Raw genomic sequence first — 21,082 nt, 5'->3', positions numbered from 1 at the left:
TGTATACTTAACATTAAATTATAAAAGAAAAATTTAATTTTTAAAAAATTTTAATTTAAAAATTAAATATTGTATGATTATAGTTAGATATTTACATTGTTTTAATTAAATATTATTGTAAATATATTGTGAATATTAATTTAATATATAGCATTGCCATATACACATCCAACATTAAAGGGATAGTTCACTCCAAAAAAAAGATGATAATAATAATAATAATAATGGTAATAATAATAAATGTATATGACACTGTATGGACCAAAAAAAACTGAGACAAAAATATTTTTTAAATATCTCAAAACATCTTCTTTTATTTTCCACAGAAGACAAAGTCACTCAGGTCTGGAATGACACGAGGGTGAGTAAATGATGACCGAATTTTTATTTTTAGATGAACTATCAGGAGCATTCTAATATCTTCTAAAACAAAATACAAAGCTTAGTAAGTGTCTGTCTGATAATATTGTGGTAGTTCAAGCTTAAACGGAGAGTATGTGACAGAGAGTAGGTGTGGTGGGGCCAAGAAGGGTCGTAATCTTAACAGATGCCACCTCACGTGTCACAACCTGGCTGCCACAATCCACCATCCCAGTGTATTCAAACGAAGCATGTATTAAAAACACTCACACTCGCCTCTTATCAGATTACCATGCCTTATGATTGGCCTTCCATTGGCCTCTTTATTTAATAGAAGGTTCCTTTCTTCTTTGAGATGCCATAGAGTGTTACATCACTGCGCTTGAGCCCTGTTATCTATGTTGAGGCCTGTTCTTGTAATGGGCTTTATTGATCTAAACAACATCAGGCTGGCCATGATGTTATTAAGGTGAAGATAACTTCACTGTAACTTCCACTCAAACAATGTATTAGTGTTTTATTGGGTTTAAATAACTTTGGCTTTTAGACGCTAATGCAGCCGGTTAGTCACCCTGCTCTTTTATGGCTGCAGGATCTTAATAAAGCTTTCCTCTTTACATCCTGCTGTGTGTGTGAGTGTGTTTGTGTGTGTGTGAGGGAGAGGACAGGAGATGCCAAATGCTTGCTGGGAAGTTTCTGCGCCTTTAGTAAACAGCAGGAACTCTAAATAATCGGAGTAATTATACGTTGGCGGTATCCGTATTAAGCGCCACATTATCAAGCGGTGGTTCGCTCCGACCCGGACCTTTAAACTCGATCCACAATGCTGCCTTTTTCTTTGTCAAATTAACATATGTGGTAAGAATTATTTGTGGGTTTAGAGTCATTTATTAACTGCATTTCGCAGTGAACTTTTAAAATGGATGTTCGGATGTGTTTTTTTTTTTTTTTGTCTTCCAAGGGCACACTGAATCCAATATTTATGAAATAACGATCCCATTCATCTACAGGCATATTTTCTGTGGGAAATTTAATTTGCAGCTATTTAAAGCCATGCGTTTGGTAATGAATTATTTTGTCATCCTGCCTCTGATGAGATTCATCTTTAATAACTGTAACAATTATTTTATTAAAAAAGAGGAGCCATGCATTATGGCTATCTCAGCAAGGTCTAGAGCGAGCGAGGATTCTCATTAGGAGGGTATTATTACCCCTGCTGGGCTTTCATTCACACTACCCAACTTAAATTACATTATGTGTCAACAATGTTTGCATTAAATTTAAGCAGTCATATTTACCAATTTTTCCCTCTCTCTCGCTCCCTACTACTGACACATTTAGATGTATTAAAAAGATAAAACACAGTTCTAGATCTGATAGAATGGCTTATTGAACGTTTACCTCAGTGCTGACTTTTAATAATGCAATAATATTAAATTTGTATGCCAGTTGTTTTTTATTAAAATGTTTTTGAAAGCTGCAGCCAGCCATATTGTTGTCTGAGAAGTTGAATACTTGTTATTTTTCAGAAAACACCTTTTGTGTTTCACAGATTATTAAAAAGTTATACAGGTTAGGAAAGTGAGTAAATGATGACTGAATTTCTTTAAGAATTCCTTTTAAAAGTGTCATGACAGCATTTTTTTATTGTAGCTAGTTGTTTTTTTAATGTACTCTGGAGAATGTGGTTTGTCTAGCAGCAAATGAACTAAATATCACATAAACATTGGACCAATGCAGTGTCACCTTCTTTTTTAAGAAGGGGCTTTTTGATGGAAACTTATCTAAAGGTGCATCATGACAAAAATCACAGCTGTGCTCAGAAAAGCCAGACTTTTTGCATATTAAAGGCGTGACCATCAATACTCTGACAAATGTTGCAATTTCTGTTCTTCAGTCACTCAAGGAAGTTGGAACATTCTAGTCGGAAATAAATACCGTGTAATACCTATTTTAATGCTTCCCCAGTTTTTTTTGCTGATGCCTCTAAAAGGTTCCACTGCACATGGAACCCGAATGTTGTAGCCTCCGTTCCGCATTTTTACATGGTGCACTGTTCACAAACAAAATGTTTATGGCTCACTGAGATTAACCTATCCTGGCCCTAAACAGAAGCGAAATTGCTGAATGTGAGGTAATCGGTTATTTCAGTTTGACCACTTCCTTAAACTCCTGCTATTACTCACAGTGATACTTTTCCAAAGAAAACCTCTGACTCTCCTGTAGGTATAATGGTTTGGTGAATTTATGTAAATCAAATATTTAGCTGGACTTTAGAAGTAAAGTGGAGACTATGATTATCTGTCCCTAGAAATTGCAGTGTTGGGGCAGAGCAGTTTGTCTTAAATGTCAGGCATTCTTCAGTGTCATGTTGGGTTTTCTGCAACTTTGAGAGACTGGAATAGTAAAGAAGGATGTTTGAAAGATTTTTACAATGTTTGTTACAGAGCTTTTGATTATGAAAGCAGTAAGACCAAGATGCTTCAGCAGTATCTTCATTTATATTCCAAAGGGTCTTTAAAGGAACAGTTCACCCAAAAATGAAATTCCCCCCATATTTCACTCAATCCGAAGACATCTTAGGTGTATATGGCTTTCTTATTTCTGACAAACACAGTCAGAGATTTTTAAAAAATTATCCTGCCTCTTCCAAGATTGGTAATGCTTGTGGATAGTGGCCATTATTTTGAATTTCCGTAAATGGGATATGTCTGCAAGTGCTGTGATGTAAAACTAACCTATACGCAATCGGAGTTGGAATAAAGTAAATAACTGTCTGACTGACTAAGCACCAAGAAGTTCTTGCAGAAAATAACATGATTCAGTTATTTACGATATAATTTTAAACATAAAAAATATTTTTGTTACAAAAACCCATCAATAACTAAAGTTAGTTTTATATATAATATATATATATATATATATATATATATATATATATATATATATATATATATATATATATATATATTATCCACATATATTTATGGAGCTTCAAAATAATGGCCTCTGTCTACAAGCATTGCCAAGCTTGGAAGAGCCAGTATACATTTTTTAAAAACTCTTACTGTGTTCATCTGTAAAAAGAAAGCAATATACACCTAGAATGGCTTTGGGCTGAGTAAAATATGGTGTCATTTCATTTTGAACTATTCCTTTAATGCAAATTGATGATATTCACAGAGTTAAACTACTTGGCATAAGCTGATTGGTTCATGTTGCGTACGCAGCCAATGAGCTTACTGCTTTACATTTTAAATGGCTGGCTAGCATATACTAGATCATGCTTTTAGCGTTCCTCTACAACCCTCCACCTTCCACAGCTCCACCTGTATAGATGTGCTGTAGGTTATGTATGTTATTTGTGTAGCGGCGGTATGTCTTAAATACTCCCAGCACTATCTCATTGTATGTATTGGCTATAGCGTTCCTGCTAAAATCACCACACTGAAATCTTTAGAGAGTTGTCATTTTAGAACTATTGTAATGAATCAAATCTCAATGATTCTTTTAAATTAGTTTTCTCAAAAAAAGTCAAGTTCATTTATATAGCGATATATTGGCTTTAAACTCTTTTATTGGTACAGATATCCTATAAACAGGCAAATGATGCCTTTTACATTAGCTAATATAAAGGAACATTATTAAAATGCAGTTTTTTTTATTCACTGAAAATCCATAAAGATCATTTTTTAAAACTTGCATGCATTCTTCATTATTATTGTAAAATAAATTTATTATGTAAATGTGCCAGATTTAGCCATACTATTTTTTTCATCTGAAGCAGGCCGCAAATGCACAAGTAAATAAATAAAAAAACATTTAAATAAACATAGTCACAAACCTAAAAGACTTTACATATAAAACCAGATGCAAGCAAAAAGACTTCTTAAGCCATGTTTTATTATCCAATAACCAACCATTAATTCAGAATATTCTATAGTGGGTATAGTATTCCAGGCAATAAAAGCTTTGAATCTACTTGACTGTAATTTATGGCTGAGCCTATAATTGAATGTTCTGCAAAAGATAATTGTGAATAAATTTGAAGTATTTCTTTTTGAGCAAATACATAAATATTGAGATAAAATTTTGAATACCAGCAAAAGGCTTTCAACTATATCATCTGATACCCAATAGGCAAAATTGTAGTTATTTTACCCTGTTGGAAATGTGTCTTGTTTTAAGCAGAAATAATTTTTAGTTCAACTGAAAACAAAATAAAAATACTAAAAAGTGTTGTCACATGTGACTCATCGATACACTTGCATTGACTCTTGACACAGGTTTTCACATAATCTTCATTATCATCACTCCATCAGAGTTATGGTAATCTGCTAGATGTAGCTTCCTCTTCCAGCACATTACTTGGTTGTTTAACCCTTTTTTTCCTTCAAGGACAAACGGTGTACGTGATGGCAGATCTCCGTGCGAAAGTCCCTGAGCTCTCCTGAAGCAGCAGATCCCTTTTCAGCGCCAGCTGTTCTTCAAGATAAACTCTGCGGCGTGCTCGCAGATTCTCTTAATATGATTCCGCAGGGTCGGGCTCAGGAGAATAGACGCAAAACAAGCGTGCCAGGAGAAAGAGAGCGTTGAATTTTTCATCAGCAGGCCCTCGTAGTGCAGCAGCACTTTTTTAGTAGGCGGCCAGCTCATTCATGAGCAGATGTTCAGCGCAGGTCCAAGCTGCAGTTAGCATGAACTCTGCTGCCCTCTCAGCCGTTGGCTGCAAGGACGTTGGCAGCGACCCCGGCATCTGAGAATTCATTCCCGGCAAAAAGCGTCGAGCGCCGCTTTGCCCAGACCCCTTTTTTTAGCCGCTTCGCCCAGCCCAGGAGCCGGCCAGAAATGGAGGAGGGCTTTTCTTTTGACAGGCCATCAGTCTTCGCTCTGACACTGATGAAAGACTCGCCCGGGTCAACTCAGGGGACCGGCCCCAAAAATTCCTGAAGACAATTTTGCTCAAGTTTATCATTAATTTTTTTATGACGTCCTCTGTATGAAAATAAGCCACCTGGCACAAAAACTAAAAACACCCTTTTGGAAAACAAAAGCGGCCTTTTTTGCGTCATTTGCGTGAAGGTACCCTTGAAACGGGGAATTGCTATATCAGATTAACGCAGGTGGTTTAAGGGAACGCTCTGGTCAGGTTGGTCGCTACGCTAAAGCCCAGCTGCTGCTGTGGTTAGCCAGGTGGTTCGGTTAGCGTGGTGACCTCAATACACCCCGAGAGACTCCAATAACAACCAATACAGATGAAGCATTATCGTGTTTCATTTACATAACACCGTTATGTTGCAGTACGTCCATGTAGCCCTTTCTCATCAAACGACTGAACGCCAAACCGGCATATGTTCCGCACGGAAAGTGTGAAATGTTATTCTTCACTTTCGTTGCGGTGCATGTGAAGCTGTAATTGAAGGATGATGAGGTTTTTAGTCCTTTTTTTTTCTCCCTTCAAGCACTTGTTTCTTCAGCACGTCTCCTACTTCACACTATCTAATTGGCCGTTTTCAGGTTGGGTTTATGAGAGCAAAACTAATTAGTGTTTCTAAATTCAGAGAGCAAGAAAGAGGGAGGAAAAAAAAGAAAACATGGTTGAATGGATTGTTCTGGTTTCCTCTCTGGTGTCAGGCTCATAACAATGAAATAAAGAGTCTAATCATTTTCAAACTGCTCGGTTTTTTTTTGTTTTTTTTTTTAAACCAACACTGAATGTCACTTTCTCTCCTGGCATTTTGTTTGGCACGATCACAGGGCCGGGAATAAAGAGAGCGTTTGCCCTCTTTACAAACTTTTTCCTTTGTAATTCGTGGGAAGGCTTTGCAGGGGGAAAAAAACAATGCCCGTGTTTTTAGGTGGGGTTGTTTCTTCTTTTGATTCGGAACGTCCTGGTGAAAGACGGGGGAGGGTGGAGAGTTTACAGTAGCGCTGACTTTTCGCCCATTACCTTTATTCAGAGAGCTCCAGCTGCAGCTCGCCCTCAGGAAGGCCACCGCGGGTGCACACGCACACACACGGTGTGAAAGAAAGCCCTGTTTGAGTTGGCACGCGCATCTTTTGCTGCCTCTGCAAGAAAGACACCAGCAGCGGCCGCTCTGGCCAGGCGGGCCGTCGTTCTTCTAATCAGGATGTGCCTTTTCCACCTCTCTCAGGAAACACATTTCTGCCTCTCCCTCCCCTCAGCGGCAAAAAAAAGCAAGGGACAGACGGGAGGGAGAAAGTCGGCGAAGATGAGTGACAGGATCGGAGTCTGGAGGGGATTGGGCTAATCTGAGTTTAGTAGCGCTCCCTCAACACCTCACCCTCCCTGCCTCCAGTGGGCCTTCATTTATATTGAATAAAAAAGTTTATAGGTCAGTTTAACAATGTGCTGTAAAACTCTCACTATTTTTATTTTTCCACCTCTCCCCCGGAGGGATTTGCGTGGAGAGGGCCAGTAATTAAGAAGCTGCGAATCCAGGGTTAGGGAGGAAGAGTGTTTAAATGCAATTAGAGCATCCGCTCGAATCAATTTGAACCCAATTACAGTTTTCTTGAATGTGCTATTATTTGTTTAATCAAGGGAATTTTGCCCTTTTAAGATGCTAAAAATGTATCGCGAGATTATTTAAACGCGGAGCGAAAATAAACTCGGCGGAAGAGGGTAATGAACAATTGTTTCAAAGTGACCTCTCTCGTTGTGCCCTCCCTCGTTACCTTGTTCTTCTCAGAAAAGAAAACTCCATTTGATTTGTCTGGAGATAAAGCTATCACAATATCGGCTGGATAATTAGCACAAAATCCACATCATTTTTTTTTTTTTGGGAACTGAATGTGGAGCACCAGTCTCTGATGATTCGAAGTTTCAGTAGATTTCCTCATTTCTCACTGATGTTTTTTCTTGTCTGTCGTTCTCTCTTTCTGCCTGCTTTCTCTTCCACCAATCTTTCTACCTGCTGTCTGTCCTGCAGGCAGGAGAGTGCAGTGGTCCAGCCCTGTGGATGCTGAACGGTACGTCTCACGTTTTGTAACAGTGTATGTGTGTGCCCAGCAACACTTTTGAATGAATTTCACTGCAGTAGATAACTAAATATTAAACCAAGTGGAATTTGCAAGCAAATGATTCCAGACCTTCTCAAAACTGCACTTTCTTAAACACTTCTTGTAATTACTTTTAACCAATTGGTCAGTCATTTTTAGTGAATGCATGAAGTCAGTTCACCTCAAGTCACCTTTTTTGTTGTCCGTTCACTTCAGTTCGTGCAAATGTCAGTTTAGAATATCTGTAGTAGTTTTCTCTTTTTAGACTTTTCACAACAGCAGTTCTATAAAGCCAATTTTTTTAATTAAATGTTTTTTTTATTTATATAAAATGTCACTTGGTTTAAAATTTAATATGATTTAATATTAAATATTATCCATTCATTCATTATTTTCTTTTTTTGTTTACAGCAAATTCCACATGGTTTTCTTGTTTATTAGTGTAAAATATATTTTTTTGAAAAAAAAAAAAAAGATTTAGTTTATGTATAGAATATATTTGATAGATAGAATAGAATTGATATATTTTAGAATAATTACTGCATTGTTTACATTTTTAATACAGTATAAATGCTTGGTTTAATAACGAACGAATGAATGAATTTGCATGTTTAAAATAATTTATACTTGGTTTAATATTCAATTTATGTGCAATGATATTGATAATGTTTGTGTCAAAGGTTGTGAATTAATTGACACTTTCAGACATTAACACACACAGTTTAGCTAGTCTGTTCTAACTAATCAGAATTCTAAGACTGAGTTAGAGTTCAGAGTTACACTAGTATACCACCGCAGTCATTTTTGATCCCCGTCTCTCGTGGCCTTCACTGCTTGTGTGATGTGTAAACACAACAATCAAACCATGACCTTGCCCACATGTCACAGTTCCAGCCTGTGTTCAGATTCTGTTGTTTACAGTAAACATTCATATATATTCATGACCTTGAGTCATAAAAAGCATTCTTTTGTGGCATGCCATATTAGTGCGTATTATCATATCGTCTCTAAAACAGGTGCTCAACAAACATTAACCCACGTATATTTGGAGTGTTTCTAAATGTCTCAACACTGTTATCAGTGTTTGATTTGAATTATGTATTTTACGTTTGTGAGTTTAATGGAGCTCCTGCAAAGTCTGTATTCCCACCAGCCTGGCCAGGCAACGTTTTAGAGAAGTGCTTCTAACAGTTACGCCCGCTTGCAAAACTGTGTACGTTACAGATTGATAGTAAATGGAAAACATGAATGTAAATTGTGTCATTTGATAATGTAAATGGTGCGCCGAGCTATTTTCCCCCACCCCCATAAAGAAATCAGCCCTATTTACATAGTCAGTTGTGCTTATGAGACTTATGGAAATCAATCTCTTGTCATTTTCCAACTACACAATTTCACGTTAGTTCAGAGATCACAGATTTGAAAGTCAATATGATGACATTGGCTCAGCTCCGTGTTGGCAACATGAATTAAACATAACAAACAAAACAACACACTCTTTTGACAAACTTTTAGATGAGTTTTAATGCTTTAATCTTTCACGTTGCGTGCGAATGAACCCAAAATGCACGATTATTTCCTCTTGAATATTGATTGTTCGGGCCGTTTTGAGGAAATTTTGCACTTACGAAAGTCCGAACTTTTGGCGATCCGAGTTGAAAAGCACTCCAAATATGTTTAAGTGCAGGTTATTATTTAGTTATTCAGATTTATGACCATAACAGAAAGCAAACGCAGGTGGATGCGAGCCTGTCCATTAAAGTGTACTTTGCAGGGTCTGGTTTTAAAGTGGCCGGCAAGGTGTCTGCGACAAGAGTTATTGAAAAGGGTCTTCGTTTAAACGTCTTGCACATGGTTTACCACTTTCTTTAAAAGCACTTTTAGGACTCATAATTGCTACTTACATGTTGCAGATGGGTTATGACTAATGAGAGAACTACATTTATGACTCTGCATGAGGACATGAAAGCTCTCCTTGCTGTTGAATTTAACCTTTTCAATATTGACTAATTATTTAGGTTAGAAAAGATCTTAAGGCACACCGCCGTACTTTAATACATTCCATTAGTTACATTAGTCGACACCTTTCAGAGCTTTCTACCTCATTTTTTTAATATCTTGATTGTGACTCTTTTGACTGTAGCTTTGCACGCTTGTGCTGAATATGACTTTTAATAATTGAACTGTGCAGGTTGGTTGGCTGTTTAAAAAGACCTTTGAGTTTCGTTCATACCACGGTTGAATATGGGCCAAATCTTTTGTGTTTTTTTGTCAGTGATATGTGAACAATGTAATATTAAACAAGTGTTATTTTTATTATTTTTATTTATTGAATTTTTTTGTTTTGGTTAGAAGTACAACTAGTTTGGTTGTTGGCTTTGAGGTATGTATATATATATATATATATATATATATATATACACACACACACACACACACACACACACACACAGTAAACAGACTTTTAAAATCTATTGACTATTTAAAAAAATAAATAAAAAAAAATCGCTTTTGTTATGTTCTGTTAACTTCCTGTGTAAATAGAAAATACTTCTGCACAGGAAAGAAAACTTTCCTCGGCAAGCTATTTCTTTAAAAGATCATGCAAACAACTTAAAAAAGAAACTGAGCAGATAATTGGACTTGCACACTGTGGTTTGCACTACCAACGTAACTTTGGTTTCACATGTTCAGAGACTATTTTTTGTCTTTTTGTTGTAGACATTTACATTTTGTTATGCTGCTTTATATTTTTGTCTAAACCATGATACATTTTTCCCCCTGATTTTTTTTTTTTTTTTGAACGTTTTGAAGTTGGTTTTGAATTGGAAATATTTTGTGTATGTATATAATTAACACATTTTGATTTTGCATACTGCAGTTAATCATTTTACTTAATTATAAGGCATCTTTTAGTCATTTTGAGCTTTAAAACTTATTTTTTCACACACACACACACACACACACACACACACAGGCAATGTCATATTGTCCAGAATGGTGACATAAGGGTCAATCCCATCTGTCCTCCCCCTCTCTCCCTCTGCTCGGTGGTGTTATATGCCCCTGCTTCTCACAGCTCTGCCAAAGCGACTCACCCCAGCCTGTTTGTGCCCTGTCTCTGTTTGTAAATACACAGACAAAGGACACGGGTGCTGCTCGGGGTCATGGCTGCCTCGCGGACGCTCCAAACCCAATGTGACAAGCAACAGATGAGTCACAGCACCCCGAATCTAAAGAAGCCGACAGTTTCTCTCTCTGTCTCGCACTCTCTCCCCTTGGGTCACGTGAAGATTAGTGACACCTTCGCTGGCATCCTATAGGCCTCTGCCAAACCCTGCCATATCATCCTGCCTCAGTGCCACTACCCTCCCCCTTCCCTTTCTCTGTTTATCTTTTTCTTTTCTCACCCAGTCATATTCAGAGCTGTGTTCTCTTTTAAAGATCTGGCAGCTTTTCTCCATGCCAACTAAACATGAGGCATGTTTCTTTGGATCAGTTTGTAGAAATGGCAAGGGTCGTCTCTTTGAATATTTTTTACAAATTACATACATGCATGCATACATACATAGATAATATATGTGTGGATCATTAAAAAAAAACAAACATTTAAAGATGCTTTTTTTTGTCAAATACACAGTATTGTTGAACATGAGAAGTAAATCTTTCTTTCTGTATTGTGGCACTTTTGAAGGGCCATATCTATTCGCTGCTTGTTCCTTAAAAATATGTTCATCATGTTCACACACTTATTCTTGACATTTTCGTAAGATATTCAGTCATATTTTTTTCTTTAGAGACAGATAGACAGCAGCGAGTCAGTATCTCCTTCTCAAAGTCAAAAGATCAAAGCATCTCTCATCTTGTCCTTCTCAAAATCAGAAAAACCAGCTTGTCTTTTTTTTCTTTTTTTTTTCTTCTCCAGCCACACAAAGTAACAAACGCTAGCCGGCACGCTCTGCCCCAGGATTATGATCCTTCCAGCCTAATCTGTCCATCTTTTTAAGCAAATATCATGGCCTTGCATAATGGAGGAGAACAACGGGTGAACGTAGTTCTCATTGACCCGATGAGGGTGTTTAAATGCTAAGCTGGATGGGATGATGAGCCCGGAATCTGTCTGCCAACTTTAACCGCTAGTTTCACCATGCAGTGTTAACCCATGTGTGAGATTTCTTTCCCAGGTGCTTTTGTAAGCAACCTGTGTTAAGTTCACGTGTGTCTCTAGGCTGGTTTTTGACTGCAGGCGCTCAGAGCTCTGCAGTTATGTTATATGTAAATGTAATATTATCAACACATCCAATTTGGTTAAATACTGTAGTGTGGGTGGCTGTTTTGATCTTTGTACCCACAACACTTAATTCAGACTTTGGGCATTTATTGCGGTAGTTCGGTGACTTTGTGTTTCTAAAAAGATGATGTTGCAGTGATAGGAATGTGAGTGTTTGGTATGTATCTGATTGATCTTTGTCAGGCAGGAGAAAAAATTACAAACCGCTATTATGTAGTGTGTGTGTGTGTGTGTGTACCTGTTTCATACACGTATGGAAATTGCTGCTATATATCTAGATCTAAAGTGAAGCATTTAAATATTCAAATACAGATCCAAAACAATTTGCAGGCATTAGTTTGCATAGAGTGTTATTTGTTGACGTGGAGTGTGTTTGAACAAAGAGTGAACGCTGGGTGACGGGAAGCAGAAAAAGATACAGCCTTTTCTCAGAATAGCGGGAGATAAAGATGTGGAAGCGTTGAGTCTACAGTACAGTACATATACATACTGGTAAGTTTATTTATTGAAAAAAATATTGGTTTGAGCATTGATGGTTATTTTTTTCTCTTTTGTTACTTTTATTGCTGAGCAAACGTTTAAATGAGATTCATCACATCCGAAATAAAACTTTTTGTGTACATAGTTTGTGTGTGTGTGTGTGTGTGTGTGTGTGTACTGTGTATATTTATTATGTGTGTGTATATCAGGAGTTAATTGTTGCCCAGCACTAGTTATTTTCACAATAAATTGTGCGATTTTGCTTCAGCTGCTGTTGGAGTTTCTTCATCAGACTATAAGGATATTTTGGGACTGTTTCCTTGTTCTTTTCCATCCAACTACAATAGAGTATTTAAAAGTCAAAAATTATGCAAAAGCATCATAAAATGTCAGCATTTCAGTCATTATTAACTGAAAATCTGAATTTCCTTGGTGTGTTCATGAGAGAAAGTAGCAATATCAGATTTAGTTTTTATTAATGATTTTTTTTCACAATCAAAATCAATTGTAGCATTTATCTCAGTGATTCAAGCTAGATTGTGTTATGTAGAAAAAAGAATGTCCCACAGGTTTGTAGCGACATGAGGGTGACTAAATGAAAACGGAATTATCATTTTTGAGTGAACAAACCTGTTTGAGAGTTCTCATGTTGAGTCCATGTCGTTGCCAAGCTGAAAATGGCCCTTAAAACATCATCATTTCTCTCCACATTTCAACACAAAAGACTCTATTGTGACCATGCTGTGCAGATGTTTATTTAAAGTCTCCTCTCTCACACAGTAACGTACGTTTCACCCAAAGAAAAACACCACCACCCCTTCTCGCGCTGTGTATGCGAGAGTGTGTGTCCGTGAGTGGGAGGGAAAGAGAGGGGGAGAAAGGAGAGAAAGAGTGGAATAAATTAAGAAACATCAAGTGGTGATTTAGTGGGAGAGATAGAGACAAGACAGAATGTGGCAGGGATAGGACGGATAGACAAGCGGGAGAAATAGAGGGGGTTAAGAGGCGCGAGATGGAGAGAGACTGGGAAAAAAATAGACCGCCTGAATGTTTGACAGGGTTAAACACAGTGAAAGATTACCAGAGAAATCTAAGACATCTGTAGCGAGTATCAGCGAGAGCATTAATTAGGAGGAATCAGCGTTTTTTAATTCTTTTCTATGTGCTTGGCAGTAACGAAAGAGATGAATAATTGAAGGGAAGGAGCAGCCTTAGAACACTGTTTAAATGTAGCTAATGCCACTTGATTTATTCATTTATCTTATCAACTTAATTTCAATAAGATATTTGTGAGATTTGTTGTTGTTGTTGAAAAGCTGAAAAGTTAAAAAGCTTTTTTTTTTTTTTTCAATCTCAATGCCACAGTGTAGTACAAAGTGATTACATGCTCACATATTTCTGTATGTACACGAATTAGGTAATATAAGAAAAAAGGCAGAAAAACAGGCAGAAACTAAAGTCTGCAAGGGAGGAATTGTAAGTCTGATCATTTATAAATTAAATAGCCTCATGATTTTAAATTGATACACAGCCATAGCTCAGGATGAGTTATGAACTGAAGTTTAGTATGTAGAATTAGAGGTTTATAATATCCCCAACCCATATAATGAGCAATAACCATAGCGATTTAGCCTGTTACAGACTGTAGAAAGAGATTAATCTACCCTGAAGACAGTGTCCAGTGGGGAGGAGACTTGTATTCAAATTAGGATCTAATTTATTCATGTAATCCATGATAATCCCCAATAGAGGTGCGGCATGTCACCGTGTGTCAACAAATCGCACTTGATTGTGCTGATCATGTGACCTTGGTGTAACCAGTTTTACAATGGTTTCCATTGGGGGTTAAATTATGATTTATGATTCGAGCATGCTGTTTTTTGTTTTGTTAACCTAATAAACTAATAACGAGGAAAGGCATGGATCTGGATTGATTATTTAAAGCTTCTTTAAAAAAAATCTCCCATCAGCTCCACTGATCATTCCTTTTGTTGAATAATTGATTTGTGCGCGCATTTTGAGTAAAATTAATATCTGATCAAATTAATATTAACACTGCCTGAAATATTTATGACGAGTGATAAAACTATGAACTATCTGTAGGATGATAAATGGCAAGAAAATTCCAAATTAAGATAGAGCCATTAGTCTGTTTTTCATCTCGAGTTTAAGAAATAAATGAGAGAATTATTTTTCCAGCTACATGCAAATTAGACAAAGTGTGCAGTATGTTGTGCAGAATGCGGCCTAAATGAAGTTTGTAAGGAGGCTGCAACTCAATGGGAGATGAGCAATGTTATAAATGTATTTTCAGCAGTTTATAGCAAATACTGTAGGTGTTTCTAATTGGTGGAGAGTGATGCGACCGAATTAGACTTTTGCAACATGTTACAGTTTTGACAGATTATGTTTAAATGTCTCAGTTTTGTAATGTTGGCTCTCTTATTTCCATCGCATGATTTATGTTTTTGACACGACTACAGGCGCACATCATTAGGAAGCCTAATTTATACATAATGACAACCAAAAGAGTTAACGTGCATGCACTGAATTTCTTTACATCTCAATATTAGATGCCATCATGTGATACATAGTGGGGTATATGGAAATATAAGGAAAAAACGATATGCTGGGGAACCATATTCAAAGTAAACAGTCAGCCTAAAGCAGTGCACAGGTAATGTTATATGTGGGAATGTAACGATAGCAAAATCTCAAGATACGATAATATCTTGATAAGAAGTCTACGATACGATAGAATTGAGAAAAAATATATATATATTTTTTGTACATTTTAAACTGAAATATTGTATCTAATGCAAAAAACTGATTTGATAACTAGTGGCTGTTACATTCCCAAATGCGCTTAAACTTACAGCACATGCAATAGCAAGATCACTTCATTCACTGTGAACTGAGCTATTCTGAGTCGTGGAAAACACCAAATCACGATCTGATCATCTTAAAAGCATACTTTGCATTAAAATATTGTGCTCTCAGATACTATACTAAAGCATAATGGCCCAAAGCCAATTTTAAAGCCCTCTTGTGTTAGAGCAAGACATTTAAATATATTTTAAATACTATTCTTTTTGCTCGGAAGACCTTTTCATTTCATATCGTCATGTGACCATGAAAATATTACGGCAGTTTTGTTGTAGTACGGTATTGATAATGCCATTACATCCCCAGTTATGAGATCTACTTGTTTTAGACAATGTGTGATTTATGTGATGTTCAGAAGTTTTTGCCTTTGTTTCTCACATTTACTAAGTGAACAAACCCTAATTTAGTGCCATTTGAAGTTACTGTACACTAACAAAATGATATGGTCAATTAGTCAACATAAGTTTTTAATTTTTTTTTAACCAATTTCAACTTAATTTTTGGCAAGATTTAAAAAAAATGAGATGAAATCGGATTTCATCTACGGCCAGAATAGGTTTTAATTAGAATTTTTTTTACAGTGTTCTATGTAAATTCGGCTTCCTGTTTCTGTGACTGTTTCGGACAGGATTTATGCATTTATGGTGCGGCAGCTCTCTTTGTGGATATTTTTGCATAACAATGTCTTGTCAGAATTAAATATTCATAGTTATCCGAAAACAATCCATGGTCCGGACCGAAATGATAGTTGCCGTAATAAATATAGTCACTTGTAATGATAGTTCTGAATTTTAATGTCGGTTTATGAACATAATAAAGGCAACATGAAAGACTTGCCATTCAATATCAGATAGCCAGGGAGAAGCAAATGATTTCAAATATTTGATATTTAAATTATTTTCAAATGAACAGAGAAGTGAGCAGAGAGAAGGGTGAGGAGTTTCCCCCGGTGGTCCTTCGGGGGCTTTGTTTCTGTGGCGTTGCTCATTAGCGAAGCGAGTCCATAGAACCGGCACGCACACACACACACCGAGCAGAGGCCCTGAGCATGGCGTCAACATGCACACACTCACTCGCTCTTTGAGAGAAGGCTGACCGAGAAGCTGTCCTGATTAAAATGACAATAGTCTAATTAACTCGACCTCTGTGTCAGTGCACAAAACAGTCGCTTGGCCTGCCAATTTCCTTTTTTCGCACTATTTCTTTGTCTTCTCCGTTCCAGAAGTGAGAGGTTTTTTTTATTTATTTTTTTCTTCCTCCTCCCGTCATGGACGTGTTGCTCCAAACTGTTTCCGAGTTGTGCTAATGGCAATTATTTTCATAAGCTAATTAAATCCAGGGCCTGCTCTGTGTTTCTAGCTGCAAATCCTTGAGGGACTTATCTTAAGGCTAGCGCTGCGAGCACCTTTAAGTAGCAGCCTGTTAGTAATTGAGAAAAAGGGATATACTTATAAAATGTTTGCGTTTTATCTAAATCTAAATCTCGAATTTGTGAAATGGCTCGTTTTAGGCGGAACCCGGGCGACTTAGAGGCTAACCTCCCTCACCCTGTTTTTCCTCCAGCCCGTTCCAAAGTCAGCGAGATAAAGAGGAAAAGAGATGCCAGACGAAAAGGAAAGGAAACCATTTCGCTGACAAGTAGAAGAACACTAAGCCAGATAACGGCGAATCTTTAAAGCTCTCAAACAGACACCATTCTGAAAGTTGTATTTTCCTCTTGCCCCCGCAATCTGTTGCCATTATTCGATTGGTTAATCTCATCTGAGGGTGGAGAAGAAAAAACAAGTGGAAAAAAAAAAAGAGAGAGAAGAAAAGAACCGCTTAGATGAGTGGAGTGGAAAGTGCTTTCAGTTCTATTATCCTTCTTTTGGTGATTGCGGCCCATAGGGAGATAATTACGCTTTAGTCTTGAGTTAATGAAACGAAAACTTTCTTTCTTTTCTCTCGGCTGAAAAGGAACGGTTGATCTTTTGTGCCACTATCTGAAGACATCTCCCACCCTTGACAGGGGCACATTGAGGATGCGTTTTGTTTTAGGCTGAAAAAGGCCCCCCCCTCTCCATACGCACACACTTGGGCTGTCAGTTGAGCAGCGATATGACACATCCTTCAGCATATTGAGTTGCCGGTTCCTCTCGCTTCAGATGCTCTTCCCTGTAGCTCCGCTGCTTATAAAATACACCCCCCCAAAAAAACAAGAGAGAAATGCTCTCAACATAACACATAGCCTTTACTCAGTTGCTCAAAGCAAAAGCAACTAACTTTTTGATGCAATACAATTATACAATAAACCAGTAATTTTGAGCGAACAAAATAACTTCTATCTCATGAGCAGTTTTGATTTTGTGTAATGAGCAAATTACAATTAGTGTTGTTCCAATAACTATGCATTCAAACTGGAGCTGTAGCTTACTAGCTAGAACGTGCTGTTTATATTTAGCCTTATTACTTATGGAGTCCCAATTGTGCTTCTACATAATATAATAATAATAATAATAATGTTTTTATTTTATATAATAATAGAAGTATAAAATTATTATTACTGTTATTGGATATTATGAAATTGTAATGCAGTTGGTCTTATTTTATGTAATAAGATTCTGTTCTTGTGAAGCTGAATGTGTCTAGTGCCAGTGACACTACTACTGCTATTACTACTATTCCTACGAAATATTTGTACACTAATAATAAAATGAGGTAGTAGTAGTTATTGTTGTTGTTGTTGTTGTTTTTGTAGTAGTAGTTGTTGTTTTAAAGCATAACATTATGTTATAAGGAAAACAAAATATATTAAATATAATTTTTTTATTATTATTATCATTATTATTAATGTTAACTTTTTGTGTTTGTGTGAAACAAGACTTTGTTGTCATAATAATAATAATAATAATAATAATATTAATATTAAAAAGAAGAAGAAGAAGAATATTTTGTTTTTCATGTTTGTCAGATGGTTTTGTTTGTTGGTCCTTACAGTATGTGAGAAATGCAGGTTTTAACTCTGGTCTTGTCCTGATTCCATTCTTGGCCTCTGCTTGATGTATTTTATTTTATTTTGTTTTTTGCTATTTTTTGTTTACAGACAACAACAACAACACACAATACAATTTCATGAAATAGAATATCTGTATCTTTAAAACATCTTGCGTTCGCGAGGCAGGTTGTAATGAAAGCTAGTGTTTGTGCACCGTCCCTGTAGAAGTCCACATCTGGTGTGTGGGGCTTTAGGACTGGGTTATTCTGACCCCTCCTTCTCCTCCTCTCTCACATTTCATCATCTGTTCTGCAGCTCTCCACTTCTCACTCACTCATTCTTTGGCCTTGCTGGATCCATCTGCTGTTATTATTTGCCTCTGATAATTGGCTTGAACAATGGAATGCCTGTGTGTCCCCCTCGCCTTTGAAACAAGACACCCTGTTTATTTTCTGGAGGTTCTGTCTGTGCTCCCTCTTTCTTTTCCTTTCTCACTCACCTCATCCGTCAATCCTGATCCCTTCCCCTTTTTCTCTCCCCATCTTTCTCCATCTCTCTCTCTCTCGAAGTTTCTTACGCTAACTACTCACTTAAAAAAGGAGCGGAGAGTCACACGTGTGAGTGTGTTTATGAATGGGTGTCATGCTCGGGATTCTTTGCAGGAATGAGTCGTGATTGCTCAAATTACCGTCGATCATGTGACATTGCATCTCTCAACAGCCACTTTAAGGTCGAGAGGGAGAGAGAGAGCTGCAAGAAGTAAAGCACCGTATTACTGAACTGCACTGTCCTTTTTACCTCCACCTACATCCTGTTTGTTAAGCTGTTTTCATTCCTAAGTTTATTAATAACAAGCATGAAAGAAAAGTAGAAACATCAGATGCAAATCAGCAAAAATAAATGAATTAAATGAAATCAACATCACTATTATTATTTAATATTTATATTTATATTTAATATAACTTTTGTTAATGAAGTTTGAATTTAAATATAAAATAATAATAATAATTATTATTATTATTATTATTATGTAGTAATATTTGCTTTATTGTTATGTTGTTTTTATGTTATGTTAAGCTTAAATCATTTGCAAGCATTAAAAAGAACCGAAGATTTTTGGAGAAAATGCAATGATCAGATGTCATCGATTATAACTTTCTTGTTCATTTCTCAAGAAAATAAGAAATAATTCTTAATTGTATTTCACACAGAGAATATCTAGAATATTTGCAAAGAGCATGCACTTACCCATTTAGGAATGATCAAAGCAAACATTAGTTGTTCATCTCCAGTGAACTTTTTTTCTTCTCAGGCGTAGTTTGATTAAAGTATTCCAGGGACAGAGCAGGACAGGTATGCGTTTCCCAGCAGGCAGTGGTGCGATCGGTGCCAGCCCTTCATTTGCTGAGTGTTTGTGTTTATGCAAACGGAGGCCCTCTTCCTGCATATTCAATCTTCGACTCGGGCTTTTGTTGTGTTTAGACCACATACCTCCAGCCCCCGAGACGAGAGTGCATGTGTGTGCTAGCCAGAGAGCGCGAACGGGGCAAGACTGCTGGTTGCACACTGCTCGCACCTCACTTACAACTTGATATAGAGGCAGCTGGTGAAGAGAGGACTTTTGTTATAGTGCAGATCAAAGTGTGGGACACTGGAATTGTTTGGATTTGGCTTGTGGAGCACTGGGTTATGTCCATGGGTAAGTGTTCACAGACTTTAAGCGATGCGTTTACTCTCCCTCTTGCTCGCTGGGCTAAAAATACTGTCTAAAACGCTTACGTTTCTGACTGCGCACCTCGGATCCCCCTCGGTCTCGCTCTCTCTTTCTGAGCGAACCACACGGTGTCTGCCTCCACTCTCTCCTGTCCAATTAGATTTTTGCCTCAAAAAGAGAAGTGAATCTGTATTGAGAGATTTGTGCTTTCCTCAGTCGCTGCGCTTACTCTCACTCTGTCTCTGTACAGGGAAATGGAATTTGTGGGTTATTGATATTAATAGTGCACAGGATCTGCGGTCAAAGGAGAGAAGAGAAGAGAACAGATGAGAAAAAGAGAGCAGGAGAAAAAGGCGGCGATTGGTGGGGAGAAAGAGGAAATGTGATGTCAGAGGAGACCTAAAAGCATGGTTGAGATCATACTAAAACGTTACCATAATTATTAGTAATGTGTTTAAAAAGAAGTGTGTTTAGTACTTAGGAAATCTGTAAAGGTATTTAGCTCTTCTCTGTCTGTCTCTCAGCTACTCTTCTCTGTCTTCAGTGTCACATGATGCTTCCAAAATCATTCTGCTGAAATAAATTTTTTTTTTATTAGTAGTATTGTTGTAGTAAAGCAGTTGTGCTGATTAATATGTTTGTCAGAACAGTGATAGTTTTTTTCAATATTTTTGTAATTAATAGAAAAGTTTATAAGAACAGCATTTAAATTAAATGTTGTGTAATATAAAGGTCAATCAAATGCGTTCTTGCTGAATAAAAGCATCAATTTAAATGAGTAATAAATAAAACTCATTTTTATTTATAATAGTGATAATGATGTAATAATAGTAAATAAAGCATTTATAATAATAGTAAAATAGTAATGCTAAAACTATAGTGATAAAATGTATATGTGCATATGTATGTGTGTTTTTCTGTCAAACTTTTGAATGGTTGTCTGTATATCAACAAGACTGATTAATCAGCATATATTTGGCATAATAATTTTTTCATTTTTGTTGTGTGTACCTTTTAATATAGAATATTCATATATATATATATATATATATATATATATATATATATATATATATATATATATATATATATATATATATATATATGCATGTTGGCATTGGCAGCAGACAATGCTGTATAATGCACATGTAATTTTCCATTTTCAAATCTCTCTCAAATCTTAGATTTCATGATATTTAGTAAAAATTAAGTACAATTTTGCGTATATCAGATTTGCTATGATTAACCCTAGCCTCTAGATATTGATGTTGGACATTTAATATAATATTAAAACTATACTGCTCATAATAAAAACATTGCATAACTGGGTTAAACCCCTCGGTTTCAGGGTAAG

General features: G+C 36.6%; 1 protein-coding gene across 7 annotated transcripts in view; it reads left to right on the top strand.

The window, feature by feature from the left end:
• The window catches only part of foxp1b (forkhead box P1b), a 529,351-nt gene that overhangs the window by 24,212 nt on the left and 484,057 nt on the right, over window positions 1–21,082 (top strand). For 4 of the 7 annotated variants that reach the window (XM_043241991.1, XM_043241990.1, XM_043241985.1 and 1 more), the window contains 2 exons: window positions 327–361; window positions 7,314–7,353. The exons of 1 other annotated variant lie outside the window; for it this stretch is intronic. The gene's annotated coding sequence lies outside the window, so the exon portion shown is untranslated. The remainder of the gene's footprint in view (window positions 1–326; window positions 362–7,313; window positions 7,354–21,082) is intronic. 2 more of the 7 variants (XM_043241986.1, XM_043241981.1) reach the window with 1 other exon arrangement.

This window comes from Puntigrus tetrazona, chromosome 6 (genome assembly GCF_018831695.1).
Source record: "Puntigrus tetrazona isolate hp1 chromosome 6, ASM1883169v1, whole genome shotgun sequence".
Lineage (NCBI taxonomy): Eukaryota > Metazoa > Chordata > Actinopteri > Cypriniformes > Cyprinidae > Puntigrus > Puntigrus tetrazona.
Note: the sequence above shows the minus strand (reverse complement) of the source record. Positions and strands in the feature narration are given on the sequence as shown.